The sequence below is a fragment of the Nicotiana tabacum genome, chromosome 20 (assembly GCF_000715075.1).
Source record: "Nicotiana tabacum cultivar K326 chromosome 20, ASM71507v2, whole genome shotgun sequence".
Lineage (NCBI taxonomy): Eukaryota > Viridiplantae > Streptophyta > Magnoliopsida > Solanales > Solanaceae > Nicotiana > Nicotiana tabacum.
In genome coordinates, this window is record NC_134099.1 from 17,281,603 (window position 1) to 17,306,749 (window position 25,147).

Consider the following 25,147-nt stretch of genomic DNA (forward strand, 5'->3'; position numbering starts at 1 on the left):
TGGGCTTAGGCAATCTTTTAAGATATAAAAGGATGAACCAAAATTCAAAATAAAATTAAAATGCATAAAATATTTAAAATTATTTACAAAAAGATATTATATTGTATATAAATAATTATTAAATTTTGTATATAATTAGTCGGTTTAGTTCGGTTTATTTTTTGATTTTTTAAAATAGAACCAAAACCAAACTAAATATTATCGGTTTTTAAAATTTAAAACCAAAACCAATCCAAATCAAGAAAAATATCGGTTACTTAATCGGTTTGGTTCGGTTATTGGTTTGGATCAGTTTTCCGTCAAACTGTGAACACCTCTAGCCAAGATAGCAGCGGGAGTTTCTGATTGCTGATCGCGGACATCGACCATTCCAAAGGTTTGCTCCGTCCTTATGTGTGGAGCCACAATAGCACCCTCTCTAGAGCCTGTCGGGGGAGAGTCTTCTAGGTGGATTACTGTTGGGGCGTCGTCTCAAACTCTACTCCCCGTCTCTTCGATGGCCCATGTTCCTCTCTAGTAGATGGTGACTCACCCATTGGGCGAATGACATCGGTCGAAACCTCGTCATGAGAAGTGGCCCTCGCCGGAGTAACCAAGGCCGTAGACTCAACTGAAGTAGCCCTTGATGAAGGTCGTGCAGTGGGTACTGCGATAGGACGAGCAGAGGCAGCCGGCTAGCAGAAAGCTAACGGAGGAGCCCTTGCTCTCTGCACCCTCCCTGACAATGACGAACGATGCATAAGAAGCTAAACAAAAAGAGGAAGAACGGTAGACAGAGACGTCGTCTCACCTGTAAGGGCTCTGCGTCTGAACCTCTCATGAAAGGTCGACCATGTGCGAATCCTCATTGTATGGGGAAGTATGGCCTCCACCCATTCACGGATACCTTCGTCAGGTGGAGAGGGCAATCTCTCAGCTGCAAAGATGAGATAAAGTTTAGTACTCACAAAAAACGGCCGAGCATTTCACTAACTAAAAATACAAACTTACGTGCGAAGTTCCATCTCTCAGGGAATCCCATTGGGTCCTCTACAATATGTTCATTCCACACATAAAAGTAATTCTCGTAGAAATGACGGTTGGTCTTGTCGTCCATATTCACCACCAGACCCCTCGACCCCAAGAGCGCATGTGAATCATCGAACCACGAATAAGTTGAGGAGCAAAGATGCTGAGCATATTGTCTAAAGTAACCTCATGACCGACGAGTTTTGCATACTTGAGCAGCATAAGAAATATCTTGTACAAATACGGTGAAAGTTGGGCGGGACACACTTTGTAAAAGCGGCAAAAATCCACTACCAATAGGGGAAGAGGAAGTGTGTACCCTACGATGAAGGGGTAGGCGTAGAACACACAGTACCCGGGGCGATCGAAATGAACTATGTCTTTTCCTATTACCGGCCGCATATCCACGTAACCAGGAATCCCCTACCTTTCCTTCAACTTTGCAATGTCCCACTTCCTCATGACAGAGTGAACAGGTTCTGGTTCAACCCCGGCAGGAGTATTGAAGTCAGTTGGTTGTCTCCCAGGGTGGGGCAAGAGCTCAATCACTGAGGGGACCTCCTTATCCTCCACCATGTTTGCCCCTCCAGTGATCTAGGCAACGTTTTTCGGTGCCAGATTAGAAGCAGGGAGATTGTCACGAGAAGAATCACCAGCCATTCTTGTTAGAAAGTACGCCAAAGAAATAACAGAAAGAAAAGATGAAAGTTTTCAGCAAAAAGGGGGCACAAAGAAATTCGAGGTATCGGAAAGAAAGTATATCAGTAGAATTCCCCCAAGTGAAAGATGAAGTGTGTCAATCGAATGACAAGTTTCCTCTATTTATAAGAGGCATAAATCCCCTGAGCACGAAACCCAAGAATCGCCATTCAAATCTGATAGGGCACAAAATATTCCAGTATCCCAGAAATGCGTGTCATAGTGGTGATAACCACGAACCACCTTAAGGGACTTCAACATCCACCTTAAGATTAAAAAATTATAGTTCCTTTTAAGGAGAAACTTGCGGAGAGAGAAACTTAAGGTGCAAAGGGACTAACATGTCCACCTTAAGATTGGCAAATTAGAAAACTTTAACTTGAAGACTTGGCGGACTTTGCATATTTCAACTTGAAGACCAACAAATTTGAAGATTTGACGGACTTGAAAATTTGGTGGATTTTGATGCTTCAACTTGAAGACTTCAGCTTTAAGACTTGTAGGGCTTAATAATTCAACTTAAAGACCAACGAATTTGAGGACTTCAAATTGAAGACCGGTAGACAAGAAGACTTGGAGGGATTGAATACTTCAACTTAAAGTTTGGCGGACTTGCAGACTTCAACTTGAAGGGCGGTGGACTTGCAAAATTTAACTTGAAGAGCGACATATTTGAAGATTTGGAGGGCTTATATAATCCAACTTGAAGATCGGAGAACTTGAGGAATTCAAATTGAAGAGTTGACCTTCTACTAAAAGTCTACATCCATCCATCAAAGATGCCAATTCGCCATGGAGGCTTGCCCCCATTGAACCATCAATCCTTGATAAGGCACAAAGTTTATGTAAGCCCGATTTTTAAGTTCCAATCAAGTGGATTATATTCCATCATTATTTCTTCGAATAACAATTGGGGTAATATGTATATTTTGAACTCATGCAACTGAATTTAGAATGAAACTCTAAGCTGCCTACGTACCTCGGTGAAGAGGATCAAGTCATACCGCAGTTCAGAATTGTTGTTGTTGTTGTTATTATTATTATTATTATTATTATTATTATTATTATTATTATTATTATTATTATTATTATTATTATTATTATTATTATTATTATTATTATTATTATTATTATTATTATCATTATTATTATTTTGTATCCTAACTTTTGCCTTGGCTGCCTCTTTCGAGGTTTTCAACCTAGCAATATTTTTTGTCCCATACACAGTTTATACTCTTGCAGGCCAAGAGTAACATGCAGTTTATGCTCTTGCAATAAGGAGCATAACGAATCGTATTTTGAAGAGCTTTGCAACCTAAAGATTTTTTTCAAATTTGAAGAGCTTCATGACATGTAGTTTAGGATCGTGCATCCAGGAGCATTGCAACTTCAAGGATAATACTTCTTCAGAAACTTGCCATTGACAGGGCGAATTATCATGCCATCTGCATCAACCAGCTTGTGGGCTCCACTTGAATAAGCTTGTTGCACGACATATGGCTTATCCCATTTTGAAGTGAACTTCCCTACAAGTTTATGGGAAGTAATAATGAGTCTTCGTATGGAAAGGACTTGATCTCCTACTTGAAAGGATCTTGGGCGAACTCTTTTATTGAAGGGGAGAGATAATCGAGCATGGTAATATTCAAGACTCTGTTGAGCTTCCAACCTCTTCTCATCAAGAGCCTCCAACTCTGCTTGTCGAAGTCGAGCATTTTCTTCATCAGTGATCCCTTTTTGAATAACTAATCATAATGAAGCCATTTGACGCTCAATTAGCAAAACGGCTTCAACCCCATAGGCAAGTGAATAAGGGGTCGCTTGTGTTGGTGTGCGGTGAGTTGTCCTGTATGCCCACAAAACTTCTTCCATATGGTCATTCTAATCTCGTTTGGATTTGGAGACAACTTTCTTTAACAAGTTGCATAGAGTCTTGTTGAATGCATTAGCTAGACCATTGGCAACAACATTGTACATAGAAGAGTTATGTTGCTTGAAGCCAAAGAGATCACAAACCTTGTTCATCAACCTATTATCGAATGGCTTGTCATTATCCGTTATTATGTAATGAGGAATGTCAAAGTGATAGATTATGTTTACTCAGATGAAATTTGTAACATTTTTCTTCTTTACCTCCTTAAGAGCAACAACTTCAGCCCATTTTGAGAAATAATCAGTTACAGCCAAGATGTGTAGGTGCCCACTAGAGGACTTTGGCAGTGGTCCAACAACATCCAATCCCCAAGCGTCAAACGGCTAGGATGTAACAGTCGGGTGCAACACTTCAGAAGGCTGATGAATAAAATTTTCATGAAATTGGCAAGCCTTGCATCTTCGAGCTTCCAAGCAATATTTTACCATCGCTGGCCAATAATATCTCATTCTTTTTACATGGAAGTGGAGCTTTGGTCCAGACTGGTGTGACCCACATACCCAGAATGTGCTTCTTGGAAAGCTTAGAGTTCTTCATCTTCCCCTAGGCATCGCAAGAGTACTTCCTCAAATGATCTTCTATATAGAGTATCTTTGTAGTAAAGGAAATGAGGTGCACGACGATGGATTTCAGTCCTTCTCCTCTGATTTTCTGGAAGTATCTCGTAGCTCAAGTAAGCGATAAGGGATTGCCGCCATTCTTCCCTCCCAACTCCAGAAACAGCGACAAGATGCTCGAGGTCATTATCTTCACTTTCACCCTCATTTGGTGGCGGTATTACCCATTTTGGAAGATAGTAACTTGTTCTTGATCAGGTAGGGTTAATAATGAAGCTAGGGAAACTAAAACATCATCCTTCTTGTTTTCTTTCCTAGGCATAAGTTGAATAGTCATGTAACCAATCCACCCTATTTAATTTTTGGCATAATCATGATATGGGCGTAGTTAAGGTTTCTTGATCTCGTAACTACCTAAAAGCTGGTTGATTACTAACTGAGAGTCACCAAGGACATGCAATTGCAACTGCTTCATTTCGGCAGCCATTTCAAGATCAAGTATTAATGCTTGATATTCAGCAATGTTGTTGGAACAGAGTTGCGTCAACGTAAAAGAGTATGGCAAAACCTTACCTTGAGAAGTGACAAATACTACACCAGCACCAGCTCCTCCACGATGTGCAGCACCATCAAAGTACATCTTCAACGGACGTTGAACTTCAATGACCATTGCGTCCTCATCAGGTAGTTCGTCAGTTATCTCCCAATCATCAGGTATAGGGTGATCTTCCAAGAAGTTTTCTAATGCTTGTCCTTTTATATCCTTTTAAGGGATGTACACAATTTCGAATTGTTGAAACTGGAGGTACCACCTTCCTAGTCGATCACTAAGGACATATTTTGACATCACGAACTTGATGGGATTCGCTCTGGAAATAAGACGAACGACATGATCTTGAAAGTAGTGCTTCAATTTTTGTATTGAGAAGATTAGAGCCAAACATAACTTTTCAATTGGCGAATAATTCAGCTCATTTGGTGTCATCATCCTGCTTAAGTAGTAAATAGAGTTTTCTTTCCCTTTACTATTTTCTTGGGTCAACAATGCTCCAATTGACCTTTCATGTGCCGAAATATATAGTATCAATGGTTTTCCAAGTATAGGGCTACCAAAACTGGAGACTTCATCAAGTAAGTTTTAATACTTTCAAAGGCATTGCTACAAGCTTGGTCCCACTTGAAAGGAATGCCTTTCTTCATGAGGCAACCGAATGGTTAGTACCTCCCAGTTAGGTGATCACACCCAACTATGTCTTATAAAAGGACTAAGCGGTTGTTATAAATATAATTTGATTTACAAGTCCGGAGTCGAATCCCACAGAGAACTAAGGCTTAGCTACAGTTGTTTACTATCACCAAGAATACAAGCTTGAATAATTCCTAACTTATGGATATTAAGATTCTCGTGTTTAACTAACTACTAACAAATTAAAATAATAAATTAACACTAAAGATACTACATGTTGGAGAAAATATTAAGGAGGTCTAGAGTTATGACTTCCCCAATTGTCGGAATCCTTCCCGCTATGTCTTCTATAATTTCGCCTAAGTATTCTCTACCGATCATGAGCGCTCTGCGTGTTGTAATTCTCTCCCGAGTAATTGCGACAATTTACTAGACATACTCTCGAGTTACGCTAGCTGGCTTTAATTACTGTCACACCTCCTTTTTCCGCCCCCGCGGGGTGTAAGGAGTTTTTTCCAATTAAAGGACAGTCAAAACGGGATTTGTTTATTTATTTCAGAGTCGCCACTTGGGAGATTTAGGGTGTCCCAAGTCACCAATTTTAATCCCGAATCGAGGAAAAGAATGACTCCATATTACAGTCTGCATACCAGAAATCCGGATAAGGAATTCTGTTAACCCGGGAGAAGGTGTTAGGCATTCCCGAGTTCCGTGGTTCTAGCACGGTCGCTCAACTATTATATTCGGCTTGATTATCTGATATAATACGTATTATAAACTTATGTGCAAATTTTATCCTTTAGCCGCTTTTATTATTTTTTATTTATTGTTATTATTTTACGAAGAATTGCAACATTGTGAAAACGTATTTCAAACCACGTCGCAATCAATGCACCCGTGGTTATCGACACATTTCGACTCCGTTGAGATTTGGATTTGGGTTACATAAATGCACACCCGTATTTAAGAAAATAACATTGTTAAATACGCGCCTAAAGCGACTAGCGTATCATTATTTTTGGGTAGGGCCGTGAAATTTGCTAAAACGGCTCCTCCCGAATTCTAAGCAATTAAATGTACATTTATTGAGGGCCCCGCAATCTATACATTTTATTAAGCGAGGCTCATCTCATTTATTTTAAATGGACAAATCTTAAAGCGACTACATTTTTCTATAAAAATTAGTCTCTAAAATAAAGAAAAAAATCCTAATTAATTACTAGCTTTTATTTTATTTATTTAAGAAAGCATGACATACTAATTGCTAGATTAATACAAATATTGATGAAAAGGAATTTTATTTAAAAAAAATCGAAATTATAAATAAAATAAAAATTTGACAACTAATATTTAAAAGAATCAAATACAGCTAGATTAAAACTCAGCATTGTTATAAAAAAAACTATTGAGATTAATTATTCACGACCATTTGAAACTAGATTTTAACCATAATTACTAAAGCTTTTTAGAAAGTCTTTTAGACTTAAACGAAGTTTCTAATCTTTCCTGAACTCAAATGCCTTAATGCCTAATTTACGAAATTTAATTTAAATTCATGTCTTAGCTAAATTTAGCTAGCTTTTCATGATTAACCTACTGTTGATAATCTTGAAACTTTCATAACTAGTGAATTAACCTGTTTTGCCGAACTGATTCATTAAAGACTAACTTATGTTATTTTTTCTTATTCCAATTATTATTTAGTAATACATGAAATAGCTTAAATACAATAAACAAAAGGAATAAAGAAAAATGAAATTAAAACTTCAAAATTTCATTCTTCATATGTATTCATGCTTCATATTTCGGATTACAATAACCAGCGTGTCAGTTGTGTACCTGATATTGGAAGCAAAAGAAAATGAAGATGAGAATCAACAGCAGTAATAACAGTACAATACAGCAACAACTGCCCAGCAACAGTAACAACCCAGTAACAGACCGGTGGAGTAGTAATCCCAAAACAAATGCTTCCAACTTTTATGAAACAACAACAATTAATGCTGATTTCAAACAATGAAAGAAAGCAGAAGATTTTTTAGTTTTTTTTTATTTGAAAGTTTGAATATTTTTCGGAATTTTTCTCTCTTAAATATTCAGCTTTTTTTTTTTCCTCTTATTCTCTGTCCGTTTTTTTCTCCCACATCTGATTCAAGACTTCTACCTATTTATAACACATTCCCAACCCCTTTAATTAACTAAAATCAATCCCTTTCCCCTACCAAACCCATTATCTTTCCACTCATCCTCATTACATTAAATAAATATATCATCACCACCCCATTATATTTTGTCTCCCATGCTTCACTAAACAAATATAAGATTCCTCCCCACTAAATTTTGTCTTGTCCCCCCTTTATATTAAACAATTATATCACAACCCAACCCATTACATTTTGTCCCACATGCTTCATATAAAAAATTACAAAATGTACAATTCCTAAACTACCCCTCCGACCTTATTGCAATTACTATTTTACCCCAAACGTACTGCGATTTACCAAATTACCCCATCAGCTATAACAAATCAATTAATCAAACTCAACCAAAATATAGTCTATATGACCAATTTCTACATAAATTCAAACAACAAATCTCATGAACATGATTTCTTCAACATTTCAACAACAAATCACATGAACATGATTGAACAACAAAGAACAACTAAAATTTGATTGAACAATATTTTTAGCAACAAACAAACCTATTTTCAGATTCAACAACAACAACAACAACAAACAAGTATATTCAAATTTCTAAATTCAATAATATTGAACTTAAAATCAACTCTAACAACATTACAACCAACAATTCCTATATTAAACTTAAATAAGATTACGAGACAAATTCAAGAAATAATCATAAATGATAAACAAGAAATCAAACTATACAAATTTCGGATTCAAGATCAACCAAACAAAGTATGAATATGAATGAAAATATTCAATAACAATAACAAACAAACTTTGTTCAAACTTCGAATTAAACTTAAACAAAACAAATAAACATATTCAAATCACTAATCTTCAAATAATCAACTAATCTTTCTTAAATTAAATCCAACAAAACTTATAACAAAGATGCATGATCCAAAAATTAAAACCAAAACATAACTTCACATTAAATTACTAAATTAAAAACGAACTTCAAACAAGATGAACACGAACTAAATCTATATTAACAACAAACAACGGATTTGAACGATTTAAACGAATACCTTTCTATATTAAAACTAAACTAACAATTCCTTTTTTACAAAAATAAATAAAATTAACATGAAATAAACTGAAAAACAATTAATTAAATTTTCATTTGAATCTGAAAATTAAACCAACAAAACACATGAACAAACTAAAAAAAATTAATTCAACGATGAACAAAACCAGAATGTTAAACCCAAATCTTAAACCCACTAACCGGATCGAAATGACGATCGAAGAAGATGGTCGTTTGGCGTCGTTTGAAGACGACGCAGCAACTACAGTAGCAGTTCCATGAGCAACAGCTCAACACGATGGAACAGCAGCAGCAACACGTCGGAGCAGGCATCAGCGCGACATAGTAGCAGCAACGCGAATGGAGACGAAGACGCAGCGACAACCATGAGAGCTCGAGTTCGAGCTCGATGAAGCTCGTCCATAGCTGGTCGTAGCAAAAGCAAGTAGCAGCATGACGGAGCAGCAGCGGGCAGCAGCAAAATGCAGCAGTGGGCAGCAGCAAAACGCAGCAGTGGCGGACAGCAACATCTCCAAGACTGTTGTTTCTTCTTCTTCACCTCATGTTGCTCGTTGGTTTTCTGTCCAGCGGCGACGAGGTGGTTTCGAATCAGCTGCTCGACGGGCAGAAGCAGTAGAAGAAGCAGACGATGCAGCAGCGGACAACAACAGTAGAAGAAGCAGACAATGCAGCAACAACTATGAAGAAGCAGACGATGCAGTAGCGCGACGGGGTTCGACGGAGGGTTGGCTGCGTTTTTTATTGAAGAAAGAAGATGAAGGAGTTGTGCGTGTGTGAGTGTGTTGGAGGTGTGAGGGACGGGGGGAATGGCAACAGCCATGGCTGCCATGGGAGGGGAGCTAGGGGTGTTTTTGGAGAAGAAGAAGATGAGGAATGGGGGGGCGGATGGGTTTTTAGTTTTTAGGGTTTTTCTTCTTTTCTTTTCTTTTTTTTGTTTTGTTTTGTAAAATGTAAGATAATAGGATGTTGGGTTATGGACTGGGTCGACCCAGTTCATTTCGAACTGGGTCGTTTGGGAAGATTGGGCCATTTTTTGGGCCTGTGGCTTGAAATCGAAGAAGAGGCCCAATTCCGACTTTCTTTATATTTTCGCTCTCTTTTCTTCTTTTATTTCTCTAAAACTAAATTATAAAAATACTTAACTTATTATTAAGAGCTAAATTAAGTTATAAAAGCGCAAATTAACTCCCAATAACAATTAACGCACAATTAAGTAATAATTAAGCATAAAATTGTATATTTGGACATTAAATGCTAAAAATGCAAACGATGCCTATTTTTGTAATTTTTATTTTTTTGTAAAACAAATTTAATTACTAACAATTGTAGAATTAAATCCTACATGCAAAATGCGACATATTTTTGTATTTTTAATAATTTAACAAATAAACATGCACAGACAAACATACAAATAGTTACAAAAATATCACAAAAATTGCACACCAAGGAAAATTATTTTATTTTTGAATTTTTTGGGAGTAATTCTCATATTGGGCAAAAATCACGTGCTTACAATTACAGCTCACTTAGATCACACCCAATGTTTCGTTATCCCTAATCCCACCTTTAAACCCCTAGTTATTGATTCCTCACATATGTCGGAAGTGATATTGTTCAACAACTACCTAAATATGCACTCTCTCACGAGTAATACATATTAAATAGGCACAACTAATTGAGGGCCCTTCAATCAATCACAAGAATAATATAGTTGAGTAAATAGAGAAAATACTATGGCTCAATTATATAAAAACATAACAAGAATTTATCCTACAAAAGGTTTCATCAAAACCCTAGATAAAAAATTAGCTATTCATAAAAGTATATGAAACACAATACTCAAATTCATAACCAGCAATGAAAATAGGAAGAAGGAAGTAAAAAACCCATGGACGAATTCTCCGCCTTGCTCCTAATGTGTTCTTGCCTCCTTAGGTCGAATCCTCGGTCTCCTTAGCCTCCTTAGGTCTAAATTATGTCAAAAGTCTTCAAAATACAGTTTTTCCATGTATATATACCAAGTATGGTTGGGTCCAAACAATTACACCTTCTGCTATGCAAAAAAGGACACATTTTCTGGACAGGACGTGTGCGGACGCACTTGGACCGCGCTCAGACCGCACATATCAACTTTGATTCTGCTTGACGAGTACGGCCTTAGCGTGGCTTGAGGGCCGCCAGCTGCACTATTGATGCGCACTTTTCACCCTGTTCCGTTTGGAATTTGGAAAAACATAAAACATTAAAGTTGTAGCTCTTTTTTTTTTAAAAGCTAAAATCTGATGATTTAAGCATTTGAAAGCAATTGGATGGTTCAAAAGCCACAGCTAAGAAAAACACAAAACTGGATTGCAGTCAAAAGACATGCAATAAGTTCAAATACTGAATATATATTGGTCTCTTCCAAGGCTCAAATATCTCTTCCGAAGCATGAATACTTATTCGTCCTCCTGGTTGCGCAACCTAGCAAGCTTGTTAGTCACAACCACATCAAGTTGAGCTGCTCGCTCAACAATTTCTTTCCTCTTCCTTGTCGACACATTATGTGCAATCTCAGCACAGTAAGTTCTGTTGTGCATCATTAGAACATCAAGCTCACTTGCATTGTGCACAACAAACTTCTTGAAGCCATTGGGAAGATAGTGACGAGTCTTCTCGTCAGACCCATATCCAATGTTGGGCATCAGGACACATCCCTTGAACTTTCTTCTAACCCTAGAATCAATACCTTTTGGTCGGCGCCAGCTTGGCTTGACAGTGATTCTGCGGTCACTTTGAGCTCTCTTGAACTGCTTAACTCTCTTCTTCACTACTTCTTGTTCAACAGTGGCACCGCCATTTTTTCCCTCTTACCTTAAACTAGGGTTTCGGCTAAGCAGCTGCGCCTTTTGTAGTCTTTGAGTTAGATTTCCAACCATATATTGTGGAGCCCAAATGGAGTTCTGAACAAAGAGTTATGTGCATTTTACTAAATAGTGCGCAATATACCTACTCGATTCTTCGTTTGTTCTAACTATCATCTGTTGACCCCCGAACACGATCCCGGCTTAATTCCTTGAGCTTTTACTCAGACTTCAAAGCTACAAATCATTGAATTCATTTCATAACATCTACATAGCTCGAAATTACTCCTACAAGGCATAAAACACATAATTAGTGCGAGACACTAGTGATTAAAGCTCAAACTCAATTAAAGTGCAGTAAATTTGAGTATAATAAGCGACTAAAATACGTAATTATAGCCTATCATCAACACCCCACACTTAAACCATTACTCATCCTCGAGCAATCAAACTACACTTTATATATACACGACCTTTTTAAAAACAATTATCCTAACTCATCACACCAAGAATATTTAAAATAGACTAAGCACAAAAGCGTAACATCTTCGCCTCAAGATTTGACTCACAAGTACCATGCATTATTCACAACTCACTCACTTACTCTAACATAGAGAACACTGACATTACCTTTACTTCATGAATCAAGTTCCCTCACACAACAAAAGAGAGTAGTTCCACACAATAAAATTTAAGAGCACTTAGGAACTCAAGATAGAAAGAATTCACTCACTTTCAGAAATAATATTCATATGCCACAAAAGATGCACCATAGGCTTGCCCATAGTGTATTACTCTACTAATCGAGCTCATTCAGTCTAGGATCAAATAGAACTTTATTTGGTTGTAATGTAGGCTGCGGGATGGGTAGGTTACATTTAGATATAAGAGTGACTACACCTCCCTAAGTACTTTAATACATATACATTAATATTCAAACCTCATACTTATGTCAAACCAAACTCTACCTTCACATCAATGTATTGTACCACATACTTCTTTACGCACAAGCACAATTACATCAAGAGTCACCATTTATCAAGGAATTTTTTTTCACAACAATACAACTTTTTTTTTATTTATTTAAGTGGATCTTAATTTTTCAAAATAGTGCACCTTTCCCCTTATTTCATTAGTTCCACTCAAAAGCCAAACCAATCATCCCACATTTTAACTTTTACACAACTTATAACAATTCACGTGCTCATGAGAGGTTAGAAGGTTCAAATAGATGGTTAATTCAAACAAATGGGTAAGGCTTGTAATGTGGTTGACAAAGAAACAGGATTACATGCTCAAAGGGGTTAACTACGATACATAACAATTAGGCGGTAAAATATACATATCTGGCTCAACAAAGAAACGCCTATATCACTTCTAAGACTGAACAAAACTACTATTTCGCTTTGCAAACACACGAGGCAAGTTCTAGGCCTCAAATGCAATGCAGAGAATAACACCCAAACCTCACACACACATGGCACATAACTCACTCAGGATTGGATTCATCAATACATTCTAGTCAAAGCAGTTAAGCAAATTTAAAATCATACAATTTAAGGTACTTATACAAGAGTCAAAAACTAAGCCCAAGTGTCACAATCAAAGTACTCACTATTCTCAAGGCATAACAAAGTCAAGAGATATTGCTTCAATCCAAAACACAACACAATGGCTCTTATTCCTAAAAAAAAAGGCTAACTACACCCAGTTCAAATAAAACCCTTGGAAAAGAACCGCGGCACAAAGAAAAACCAAAGGGGAATTGCTACACTACCTAACAAAAAATCTTTTTTTTAGACTTAAATTTAAATCCCTTAAGAAAATTGTCTAATAGATCCATCGTCGGGAAAAGTCCAATCTTTTCTATTTAAAAAAATATTCAATTAAACTAACATAACTAAAATAGCATAGAAAGTCACCCAGACAATCTCCTTACCCCACACTTAAAATTGTGCATTGTCCCCAATGCGCCCCAACATACAAGAGGGTAAAAGAAACTCCCTGGTAGGCCAAAGGCCGAAGCACTAGCATCTCATGGGGTACTCAGACTTCTCTCAGGCCTGGTCCTTCGTGTGGTTACGTCACTCTTTGTTCCAACCATCTGGTTTGTTGTTGCATCCTTCCAATAGCTTTGTTTTTCATGCTCCTAGAAAATAAAAAATCGACACTACAAAAATAATATAATAAAAAATAATTAAAAAAATAAAAGAAAGCAGTAAAGTTGGGTTGCCTCCCGACAAACGCTTAATTTAACGTCGCGGCACGACGTGAATCACTTTCTGCCTCCACTTCGAACTTATGAATTGGACCCCAAGTTTTGATTCTGCTATGTGATTATGCTCCTAGGGTGGTAGAACGAATCTGACTAGCCCAATAAAATAATGTAGTATTTTGCACTTCTTGGCCTTTGGATGAGATGCGTATTCCTGACTTTTTGGCATGAAGAAGTCCAGAATGTAGGCATCTTATTCCTTACTCCTTGACTCCTCAAGTGGCTCGGATGACTCTATTTTAATATCATCATACATACACAATGTGGAAAAATACTTGGAGTGTGGACCAATGCTCTCAACTACACAAACATTGGGATTGTCAACATCCTTAACACTAATGACACTAGAGTCAACTAAATATGTATCCTCAATATCCCTGGTTGGTATCTCTTCTACGACATCGGTATCCTTAAAATCTAGTTCGATTGATTGTTGGTCTTCTACTCTGGCCTTCTCCTCTATCTTATCCTCGTATTTTTTTTAAATCCTCCAATATAATGGCAATTTCTGCAACCAATTCATATTCATATTGGCTACTATCCATAATGTCAACTTGTTGCGCTTTACAAGGTTCAATTAATTTATTCGCTTGAGCCTCCAAGTTGTGAATAGTTGCCCCTTGCCTTTGTATCCACAATTGTATCTCATCATATTGTTCCATAAGGCACTTTAGCATATCCTCGATCTCTTTCAGGTCCTCATACCTGGGTTCTTTCTTCCTATTAACTTCACAAGAAAAAGAAGAACCATCAAAGTAAGGGGTTGAGAGAAGATAAGAAATATAAGCACAATCTTGAAAGTGACCATCTTGACCACCACACATATCACACGCATTCCACACATAAGATTGAGTTGGTGCACATAACTCGCTCTTGGGAATATTTTGATAATTTTGCCCTGTGTGGTTTCCTCCACAATATGCATAACGAGGATCAAAAGTAGAATTATCAACATCAAAACTCTCATAATTCCAAGATGTCATGTCTCTTAGATCAAAAATAAAAATTAAAAATAAATAAATAATCAAATACACAAAAACAAAAATAATAGTTCAAACTTACAACCTAGAAATATGTGCACCTATAGCTACACCGTTAGTTCCCCGGCAACAGCGCCAAAATTTGATCACGCCCAACTATGCCGTATAAAAAAACTAAGCGGTCGTTGCAAATATAATCTGGTTTACAAGGCCGGAGTCGAATCCCACAGAGAACTAAGGCTTAGCTACAGTTGTTCACTATCACCAAAAATACAAGCTTGAACAATTCCTAACTTATGGATATTAAGATTCTTGTATTTAACTAACTACTAAAAAAATAAAATAATAAATTAAAACTAAAGATACTACAGGTTGGAGAAAAGATTAAGGAGGTCTAGAGTTATGACTTCCCCAATTGTCGGAATCCTTCCTGCTATGTCTTCTATAATTTCACCTAAGTATTCTCTACCAATCATGAGTGCTCTGCGCGTTGTAATTCTCTCCCGAGTAATTAGGATAATTTACTAGACATACTCTCCCGAGTTACGCTATATGGTTTTAATTACAACTCACTTAGATCGCACCCAAGGTTTGTTATCCCTAATCTTACCTTTAAACTCCTGGTTATTAATTCCTCACATACGTCGGGAGTGATGTTATTTAACAACTACCTAAATATGCACTCTCTCCCCAGTAATACATACTAAATAGGAACAACTAATTGAGGGCCCTTCAATCAACCACAAGAATAATATAGTTGAGCAAATAGAGAAAATACTACAGCTCAATTATATAAAAACATAACAAGAATTTATCCTATAAAAGGTTTCATCAAAACCCTAGATAAAAAATTAGTTATTCATAAAAGTATATGAAAACACAATACTCAAATTCATAACAAACAATGAAAATAGGAAGAAGGAAGTGAAAAACTCGTGGACAACTTTTCCGCCTTGCTCCTAATGTGTTCTTGCCTCCTTAGGTCGAATCCCCGGTCTTCTTAGCCTCCTTAGATCTAAATTATGTCAAAAGTATGTCAAAAGTCTTCAAAATACAGTTTTTCCATGTATATATACCAAGTAGGGTTGAGCCCAAATAATTCTATGCAAAAAAGGACACATTTTATGGACAGGACGTGCGCGGCCGCGCTCAGACCGCGCATATTGACTTTGATTCTGCTTGACGAGCGCGGCCTGAGCGTCGCGGCCTTGCTATTGACGCGCACTATTCACCCTGTTCCCTTTGGAATTTGGAAAATCGTAAAACATGAACTTTTAGCCCTTTGAGTTAGCTTTCCAACCATATATTATGGAGTCCAAATAGAGTTCTGAGCGAAAAATTATGTTCATTTTACCAGACAATGCACAATATGCCTACTCGATTCTTTGTTTGTTCTAGCTATCATCCGTTGACCCCCGAACACGATCCCGGCTTAATTCCTTGAGATTTTACTAACACGTAAAGCTCCAAATCACTTGAATTCATTTTATAACATCTACATAGCTCGAAATCACTCCTACAAGGCATAAAACACACAATTAGTGGAAGACACTAGCGATTAAAGCTCAAACTCAATTAAAGTGCAGTAAATTTGAGTGTAATAAGCGACTAAAATACGTAATTATAGCCTATCATCACTAGGTTTAAGATGAATCTCCTAAGGTATGCTAGCTTTCCTTGCAGACTTTTAAATTCATGAGCATCCCGAGGCTCAAGCATTTTCAATATTGCATCTACTTTGGCTTGATCTATTTCAATCCCTCGCTTCTAGACAATGAAACCAAGGAACTTTCCGGAAGTAACTCCAAAGGCGTATTTCAATGGATTCATCCTAAGTTGGTACCTCCGGAGCAACTCAAACACCATTCTCAAGTCTTTCAAGTGGTCGCACCCTCTTTCTTGATTTTACCACCAAGTCGTCCATATAGCATTTGATATTTTTATGGAGAAGGTCGTCAAAAAAATATTCTGTATAGCCCTTTGATGAGTAGCACCAGCGTTCTTCAAGCCACAAGGCATTACCCTATAATAATAAATACCCTTGGAGGTGCGGAATGCAGTAAGCTCTTCATATTTTGGTGCCATGCTAATTTGGTATAGCCCGACGAACCATCCATAAATGAAATTGCCTCGTACCCGGTAGTAGCATCGATTATCAGCTCCGGAATAGGAAGCAAGAATTCATCTTTGAGACACGCATTGTTGAGATCCCCGAAGTCAATACACACTTGAATCTGGCCATTCTTCTTCCTTACAAGGACAATATTTGAAACCTATGTTGGGTATTTAACTTCACGAATAAATCCAACTTCAACGAGTTTGTTAACTTCGATTTCAATTAGGGGAACCAAGTCCGGCCTAAAGCGCCTTTGAGCTTGCTTAACAGGACGAGATCCATTCTTGACTGCAAGGTGTTGGACTGCTACTTTAGGGTCCAAGCCAGGCATCTCTTTGTAACTCCAAGCAAAGACATCCTTAAATTCCTTGAGTAACTCAATATAATTGATTTTTTCATCAACTTCTAGTAAAGCACTTAGGTAGATGGGTCTTGGCTCTTCATCAGTTCCAAGGTTAACTTATTTTAAGGCATCAACTATTGCCCTTCACCCCTTCTTCAAGTTCATGTGGAGCATCTTTTGCATCTTCATCTTCTTGAGGGTCCACATAGTTGATGGATATGTGATAACATGATGAAATATCCTCAAATTTCTCGTTATCCTCCATTAGAGATGAAACATCATGCTCTATTTGAGTAATAACGTGATACGAAGAACCTACACTTTCTTCGTCTTCATTACATTCCTTAGTGTAGACCATAGTATATGGCTTTACCATCAGTACCTCATCACACAAAACCATGATTTTCCTCTATCGCCTCATTCTAGAAGGACCCCGACTTTGGAAATCCTTAGAGATCTTCTGAATTTTGGACAAAGGGGGTGTTCTTGTATTTCAATAATTTCTTTGGAACTTGTTCCCCTTCTTTAATGGACCCAGTCTCTTAAATACGGAAGTCCTCACAGTTGGTTTTCCAAGTCGATCAAAGACTGAAGGTTTGTAAGAAGCGACAGATTCATCTTCTACAATGATATAATTATTGATTACCCGTCTTATGGAGGATACGAACTAGTGGAGGTTGCTTGTATCCCAGACCTTCATGTGGTTGCCTTGTAGCAGCTTCTAACGGGATCTTCCCTAATTTTGCCATCTCATTGGGATTATATCCAACTTTTCAAATAGCCTGTAAGCATTAGGATCAAAGCCTTCACTTGTACGCTTTGTAGGGAGCACCCATTCTGAAAATGATTTTGGGCCACAAACCTCCAAGTAACATTGACGATAGCTTACTGCCTCAATTCGTTTGATCAGAAGAGTTAATTCCCTTAGAATATTGGTTTGGAGATTGGACGATTTACCCTCATCTTTCTTCTTTTTAGGGGCATAGTTGAGCGCATGAGTTACTTTCTTGCCATGAGACACAATGTTTCTTTTATGAGATTTATTTGAGTTAGGGTGCACCTCCTCAACAACATCTTTGGTTTTGTCGGCAACCATCTCAGGTATCTTAGTCTTGGACTCGTCATTCTTGCCATTCATGATATCATCAGCTTTTAGCTCCTTCACAATGCAGTTCTTCAAGTAGAACTTTGCTTCGGCAAAGTGTGACTCAGCCTCGGTTAATGGCTTGTTATCAACAACTATCTTCTTCTCGACTTCTCCCTCGTAGTACTTCAAATATTGATGGTAGGTAGATCGAACCACTTTATTCTCATGTATCCAAGGCCTTCCAAGCAAGATGTTGTATGAAGTCTTTGCATCGGTCACATGCATCCATGCATTTGATTGCATATCTTCAATGGTGATCCCTAACCTAACCGCGCCTATGGATCTTTTCCCCCCTTGGTTGAATCCTTAAATCATCACACGATTTTTCGAGAGTTGTTCATGGGAATACCAAGTTCTTTCACAGTGCGAATTGGCAAGATATTCACTGAGGATCCTCCATCAACCATAATTCGATTTACACTTTCATCGCGCATATAGCCAACTATATATAATTGGAAATTATGAGGAGTGTCACCTAGTAAAAGATCGTTTTGTGAGCATAACTTTTTCCTCACAAGCATTAACTTCTTGAGGAATGGACTCGATGAGCTTTTCTGAAGATGGTGCCAATGGTAGGTCATCATTCGTTTCTTCCCCTTTGCCAGCATGGCAGCAAAAGGCTTCACTACCACAGTGGGAAATATTCGTGCGAAACCAATTTGGCAAGAACTCATCCAAGTTCATTGAATGTCGTGGCTTTTGAGGGTAGTACACCTCCACCTTTGCTTTCTTTAAACTCTTAAATGGATTCTGTTTCTTTGATCTCTTTACCATCATTTTTCTTGTTGGTTTTTCTTTTGATTCTTTTTGTGGGCTTCTTTTGTGGTGCCTTTGACGAGTCACCAACGTCAAACCTTCATCATCATCAGGATGATCAACTTTAACCTTTTGTTCTCTGGTAATTTTTCATCTTTACTTTCTTTGAAACTACATAATTCATCTGGACTGAATGAGCCAAAGGTGATAGAGACTTGGTTTGCGCTTGCTTTCTCATCTTTAAACACGATCTTCTTTTCACGAGGCAAATCCATAACTTTGTCCTTGGAGACAAAGCACTTCTCCAAAGGGTGGCTCACAAGTCGATGGTATTTGCTGTTATTTGGGTCACACATTTTCTCAGCTTCATTTAATCGCTTTATCTCCGGAAGATCAATGAGATTTAACTCGAGGAGTTCTTCAAAAATAGTTGGCACATCAGAATCCAAAAATGGGTACTCCTTCTCTTGCATTTCTTTTAGAGTCAACTTTCCACTTGGATTATCTTGAAAAGAAGTGGATTTCGTATTATGCTTCTTGCTCACCTTCATTGTGAACTTCACAATTGATGTGTTGATATTCACAGCTTCTTTGTTTTCAGACTTGTGTACAAACTTGCTCCATTTCTTGACTTCTTGCTTGTCATTTCCTTTACGAGGCTCATAGATGGGCAGCCTTTTATTTCTAGCGGAAGCCATGCTCAACTCCATATCATGGGCACGAGGCGCAAGTTATTCAAACGTAATAGGCTTGATACCTTGCAAGATATAGCGCAACCTCCAATGCATGCTTGGATGCACATTTCTATGCCAGAAGCTTCATTAAGCCCATCTTTGCAGTTGAGGCTTGCATTTCTCCAACAATTGATAAAGTCAATAACTGGTTCACCATTTCGTTGATGAGTATTTGTAAGTTCTATCATACTCACAGTACGTCTCATGCTTTAAAAGCGATTGAGGAACTCTTGCTCTAGTTAATCCCAGCTATTAATAGATCCAGCCTCGAAGTTTGTGTACCAATCAAAAGCATTTCCTTTTAGTGAGTGGACAAACTGCTTGACGAGGTAATCTCCATATGTCCCAGCATTGTTGTACGTCTTAGCGAATTGCACCACATGTTGCTTTGGATTTTCTTTGCCATCAAACTGTTAAAATTTTGGAGGTTGATAGCTAACATACATCTTTAACATATTGATCCTTGAAGTGTACGACTTTGCGTAGGTAAGGAAGGACTTAAAAGCGACTTCATATTTGTTTTTTATAGTCTCTTCAATGAACTCTTTTAGTTGATTGATTGGAATCATCACTTCCAAAGAGACTGGAATTTCCTTAGTGGATGCAACTTGTCATGGGGGAGGATCAATCTCTTAAACTTCTGGGAGCTTGCCAGGTGCATGGGTGGATTCTTCTTCTATCAAGATTCCCACTGTCTGTTAGCTTGTCAATTCTAATATATTATTTTGCATGCATTTGGTCAAGCTAGCGATTTCTTCCATCAAGTTTGTCAACAGATCCTCCATAGATGAAGCATTTATCACCATGGATTGCATGATTGTTGTGGATGATGAGGAGTAGCATAGATTGTCACATAGATTGATCCTTGATTGGCTCACATTATGCGGTGTACGTGGGGAAGATCCATCACTTGAAGTATCATCATCTTCCTTCATACAGAGTTCTTGGATCCGGAGAGGTCCAGCAGAGCTAGAGTTTTCTTAATCTTCTCGGCAATATCGCTTCCTCCTTCAAGTGTGTTTGTAGAAGATCTTGCTCCTCTTGAAAATGAAGATCCAAAGACAGGGTTGATGCGGACAACACTTGGGTGCTTGTTGTCCTAATAAGCTTGCTTTACTCCTTGTACTGGTCCAAAGCTTCCAAAGGTAACATTGTAGATGCTTTTCACATCAGCATAGAACCTGGAATTAGCAGCCTTGGTGGAAGTTGATCTGAAGTTGATTTAATTTGAAGCCATTCCGATGTTCTTGAACTTTGGTGATTGAAAAATTGAGATGAGAGGCAGAGATTGTCCCACTAGGTGTGCTAGAATTTGTAGACAGTAAATTACATCAAGAAAATAATCGAGACCGAAAAATATTACAACAATCATAGTATTTGATTTCAAGTAATATGAGAGTTACAATCTCTATGAATCCTCTGATTCTTCTTTTCAATAGTAAATAAATTCAAGGACCTTTGAGCTTGATCTTGAATCTATATTTCTTGTCACGAATGATGATTTTGAATTCAACTATCAGGAACTTTGATTTGAACGTGTACTCCTTGAATCTTGATTTGTTCTTCGTTCTTGATCTTGAAGCTTGAACTTGAACTTGATTGCTTGAAACTTGAAACTTGTAGATAAATTTGCGGGGTTTAATCCACGAGCTCTCTCTTGATTCTCGTTATAACTTTTGGTCCCTTTTCTGAGTTATGAAGACACTTATTTATAGTTGTGGAAGAGAAGAGTTGGGATGAGAACAAACTCTTTCCGACCAATCATATTGAAGCGTGACAAGGTCGGCAGAACATGTCACTTGCACATGTGGTGTGATTTCACTGGTCATTTAATTTGACTTGATATGCTATGTTATTTCGACACGTGGCATGATCTTATTGGCTCTTTCGCTTGACTTGGCATGCTACGTCATTTGATACGTGACAACAAACTGGGCCTATAAGATAATATGGCTTCCTGGGCTAAATAAAGTGGGCTCGTTATTTATAGCCCAATTTAATGGGCTAGCCCAACCCATTTGGACATATTCATTAAATCCATATTTATTGAATTTAAATAATTAATCCAATTATATTAGCCCATAATACTTTTCTTGGACCAAAATATATTTAATTTAAGATTAAATCTGAATTTCTTATGGATTTAAATTTAAACAAATTTTAATTGCCTACACATACCTTTCGAAAATGTATTTAAAAAGAAGTCATTTTAAAATAAATAAATTTTGAAAATTTAACCAAACAACATCTTGTGATCAGAACGAAATAGTACAATAGGTCGCACGTTGGTGGAGTATGAAATTAGTCCTTCCAATAGCTAAAAGGTTTGTATAGTTTTATGGTTGATTAATATTAAAGTGATTAATCACCAACAAAAAAATTGCTAAAAGGTTTTATCGAAACATTAATTTGGCACCAATTGGCAATTGCCATAAAACGTTAAAATCAAAACCATATAAGACTCCAAATTTAGCTACAACCAAAGAATTCATTGAATGATGTTGTCACCACAAACTAAACATTGAAGGGGTTAAATGTAAAGCTAACGTTTGGATATAAATTTGGTTGAAATTTAAAAAAAAAAAGTTTTTGAAGTTGTGTTGAAAAATAATTTTTTGGAAGTTTAAGTTATATCTGGACATACATTTTATTTGAAAAGAAGTTGAAGTTTTGTGAGTGGAGGAAAAAAATTCATCAAAAAACTGCTATAAACCTGTTTTGGGATTTCCAAATTTCAATTAGCTTCACAAGCTGAAATAAACTATCAAAGTATCGTAAAATTATTATTATTAAGCACTCTTTTTGCCGAGGTCGTACGACCTGATCCAGAGTTTCGTGTACACTGCCGAGGGACGTGCGGCACGATCCATAGATGCATCTATCCTGCCGAGGCGTTCGGCCCGCTCCACAAGAAAGGAGGACATTTTCTTATGTACCTCCGGAAGGAGAGTATATTTATTATAAGATAAATTCGGGAAGAAGAATAATTTCTCTTAACAATTAATTAATTTAAACAGAAAATCAAGTATATGAGATTTCCATCCTTTAATATTTTTATCTAACAATTCACAATATATATATTTATACCAAATAATATTAATTAAACAAAGAATATATATATATATATATATATATATTTAATCTATTTACGCATGTCCAGGGCTTAGCCCTCAATTCATTTAGTACATGACATGAATTTATTTGTTTATTGTGCGTGTATTACACTAGTGTTTGTTTATAAAGTATCTTTCCGTTTGAGAGAAAGTATATTACACTAGCACTATAACATTTTTGGCCTATAGCCACACTAATTATAGACAACACTCGAAAAGTGTTGCCAAAAGTAGCTATAGATGAGCTTATAAAGCCTGGTTTTTGACTAAAGTCTTTGGCCATGTTTTTAAAGACCACACTTAAAAAGCGTGCTCTTATAATATAAAGACAACACTTATTAAGTGTTGCCAATTTACAAATTATTTGGCAATGCTTATTAATTATAATTCAACGTTTTTGAAGCGTTGTTATATTCTAATACCAAATTTAACACTTTATAAGCGTAACCTAAAAATTTGTTATAAAAAATTTCTCTTAAAATTTCCCCCCAAATACACAGGTAACGAAAATATTTCCCTCCTCCCCACCCAATACTCAAAAGGCAAAGTAATTAAAATATACTCCTCCGATCCAGAACGTCTCCCATCATTCTTTTCCTCCTTACCCTAAATTTTTGTTGCTTTTTTTTTTGCGCCGCTGCTGGAGCTCCTCCTTCACTATAGCAAATCTCCATCCTTTCTCTATTGGTTAGTATTTCTTTTACTCAAAGGTTTTCTGTAAAAAAAAATTCGATTTCTGATGAAAAAATAATCTTCTATGATGTATATACATGGGTATGTTGGTATTGTCTTCATTTATACTCAATGTTTTTAATTGTTTTTCTAATTTTAGATTCTTGGGCTGAAAAGAAATAATTTTATTTTGTTTAATTTCTGGGTATAAGTTTTAGTTGTTTTTACTAATTTCAGATTCTTGGGTTGAAAAGGAGTAATCTTTACTATTTGATTTTGGTTATCTTTGATTGATGTTCCTTCTTATACTTAAAAGTTTTAATTTATCTAACTTCTTATTGAATTTTTTTGGGGCCGATAGAAGTGAAACATGATACGACACAACTGGTATTACAGTGCATTTGCAATAACACAGTTATGATTATCTGTTGTGAAAACACTGCCCAACACCTCTGTGCCTATTCTCATCCATGACGGATGCGTTTATTTTTTTGTTTTTCGATTCTTCACATTTTTTACTATTATTAACTTGTCTATGTGTATATGATCACAAAATCAAATAAAGCAAGAGAGTTGAAGTTCTATGTGATCACAAACTCAAACAAAGGAGGAAAATTGAGGTCTCTAGATGTAATTCTGATAGATACTGAGGAATCTTACAACCAACCTTTGCTAATTTGGGATTGAAGCTTAATTGATTGTTCAGTTTTATTGTTACTTTTTTATGATTGGTGCTTTATGATCCTCCTCATCTTTGATTATGCTATAACAACCATGATTCTTAGAGATGCTGTGTTGACGACATGTGTCGTTTATTGCTTATGCTGTCATGTGACACAAATAAGTATATCTAGTCTCTTGATAAGATTTGGGGTTATTGCTTCTCTGTTAATTAAGATGGTATATAATAGATGAATACTATTATTGCTTCTGGTATATTTGGTTGTCTCAACATTAATTTAGAGAAAAATGATACACATTCTATTAAGGCGTGGAGTAGGAAACTTGGAAGTTTTAACTTAAGCTGTGGATACTGGTTACATTTTACATTTGTGTCAGAGGTAGTTCCCCAGGTTAGGCATGGCATTTTGGACAGCCGTCTGCCCCTAATGAACCTGCTATGCATCTTTTAATTGTGTTGTATAAGTCTTGTTCTTGTATTCAATGCCAACTTATGATTTCTATATACTTCTGCTACACACCATGAAGGTGTTTGATTATAGGGGCATACTGTTTGGATATAACATATGTCAAGTTATGTATTTTCCATGAAAAGGGTAGCACTTCTATTTCTCTATTTAATAGAATAACAACAAAAATTTGTAATCCCTAAGTTCTTTTTCGAGGTAAGTTACAAATCCTTCTATTGTTATTTAACTGTTATTAGTTGTATAATTTTTTTGTGATCCTTATTAAGATAGAAACAGAAGTGGCTACTCCTTTTGCTTGGATTGTTGAGTTGATTATAGAGTAAGCGGTACTACTATTGTATGTGTGTGTTATTTTGCACAGTCCAAGTTCTTAATTCCAGCTGAAGGAGAGAAATGG

General features: G+C 36.8%; 1 pseudogene; it reads right to left on the reverse strand.

Annotated features, from left to right (window-relative positions):
* Positions 1-10,921: 10,921 nt before the first annotated feature.
* Positions 10,922-11,474, reverse strand: LOC107816236 (large ribosomal subunit protein eL32z-like; annotated as a pseudogene).
* Between the last annotated feature and the right edge of the window lie 13,673 nt (positions 11,475-25,147).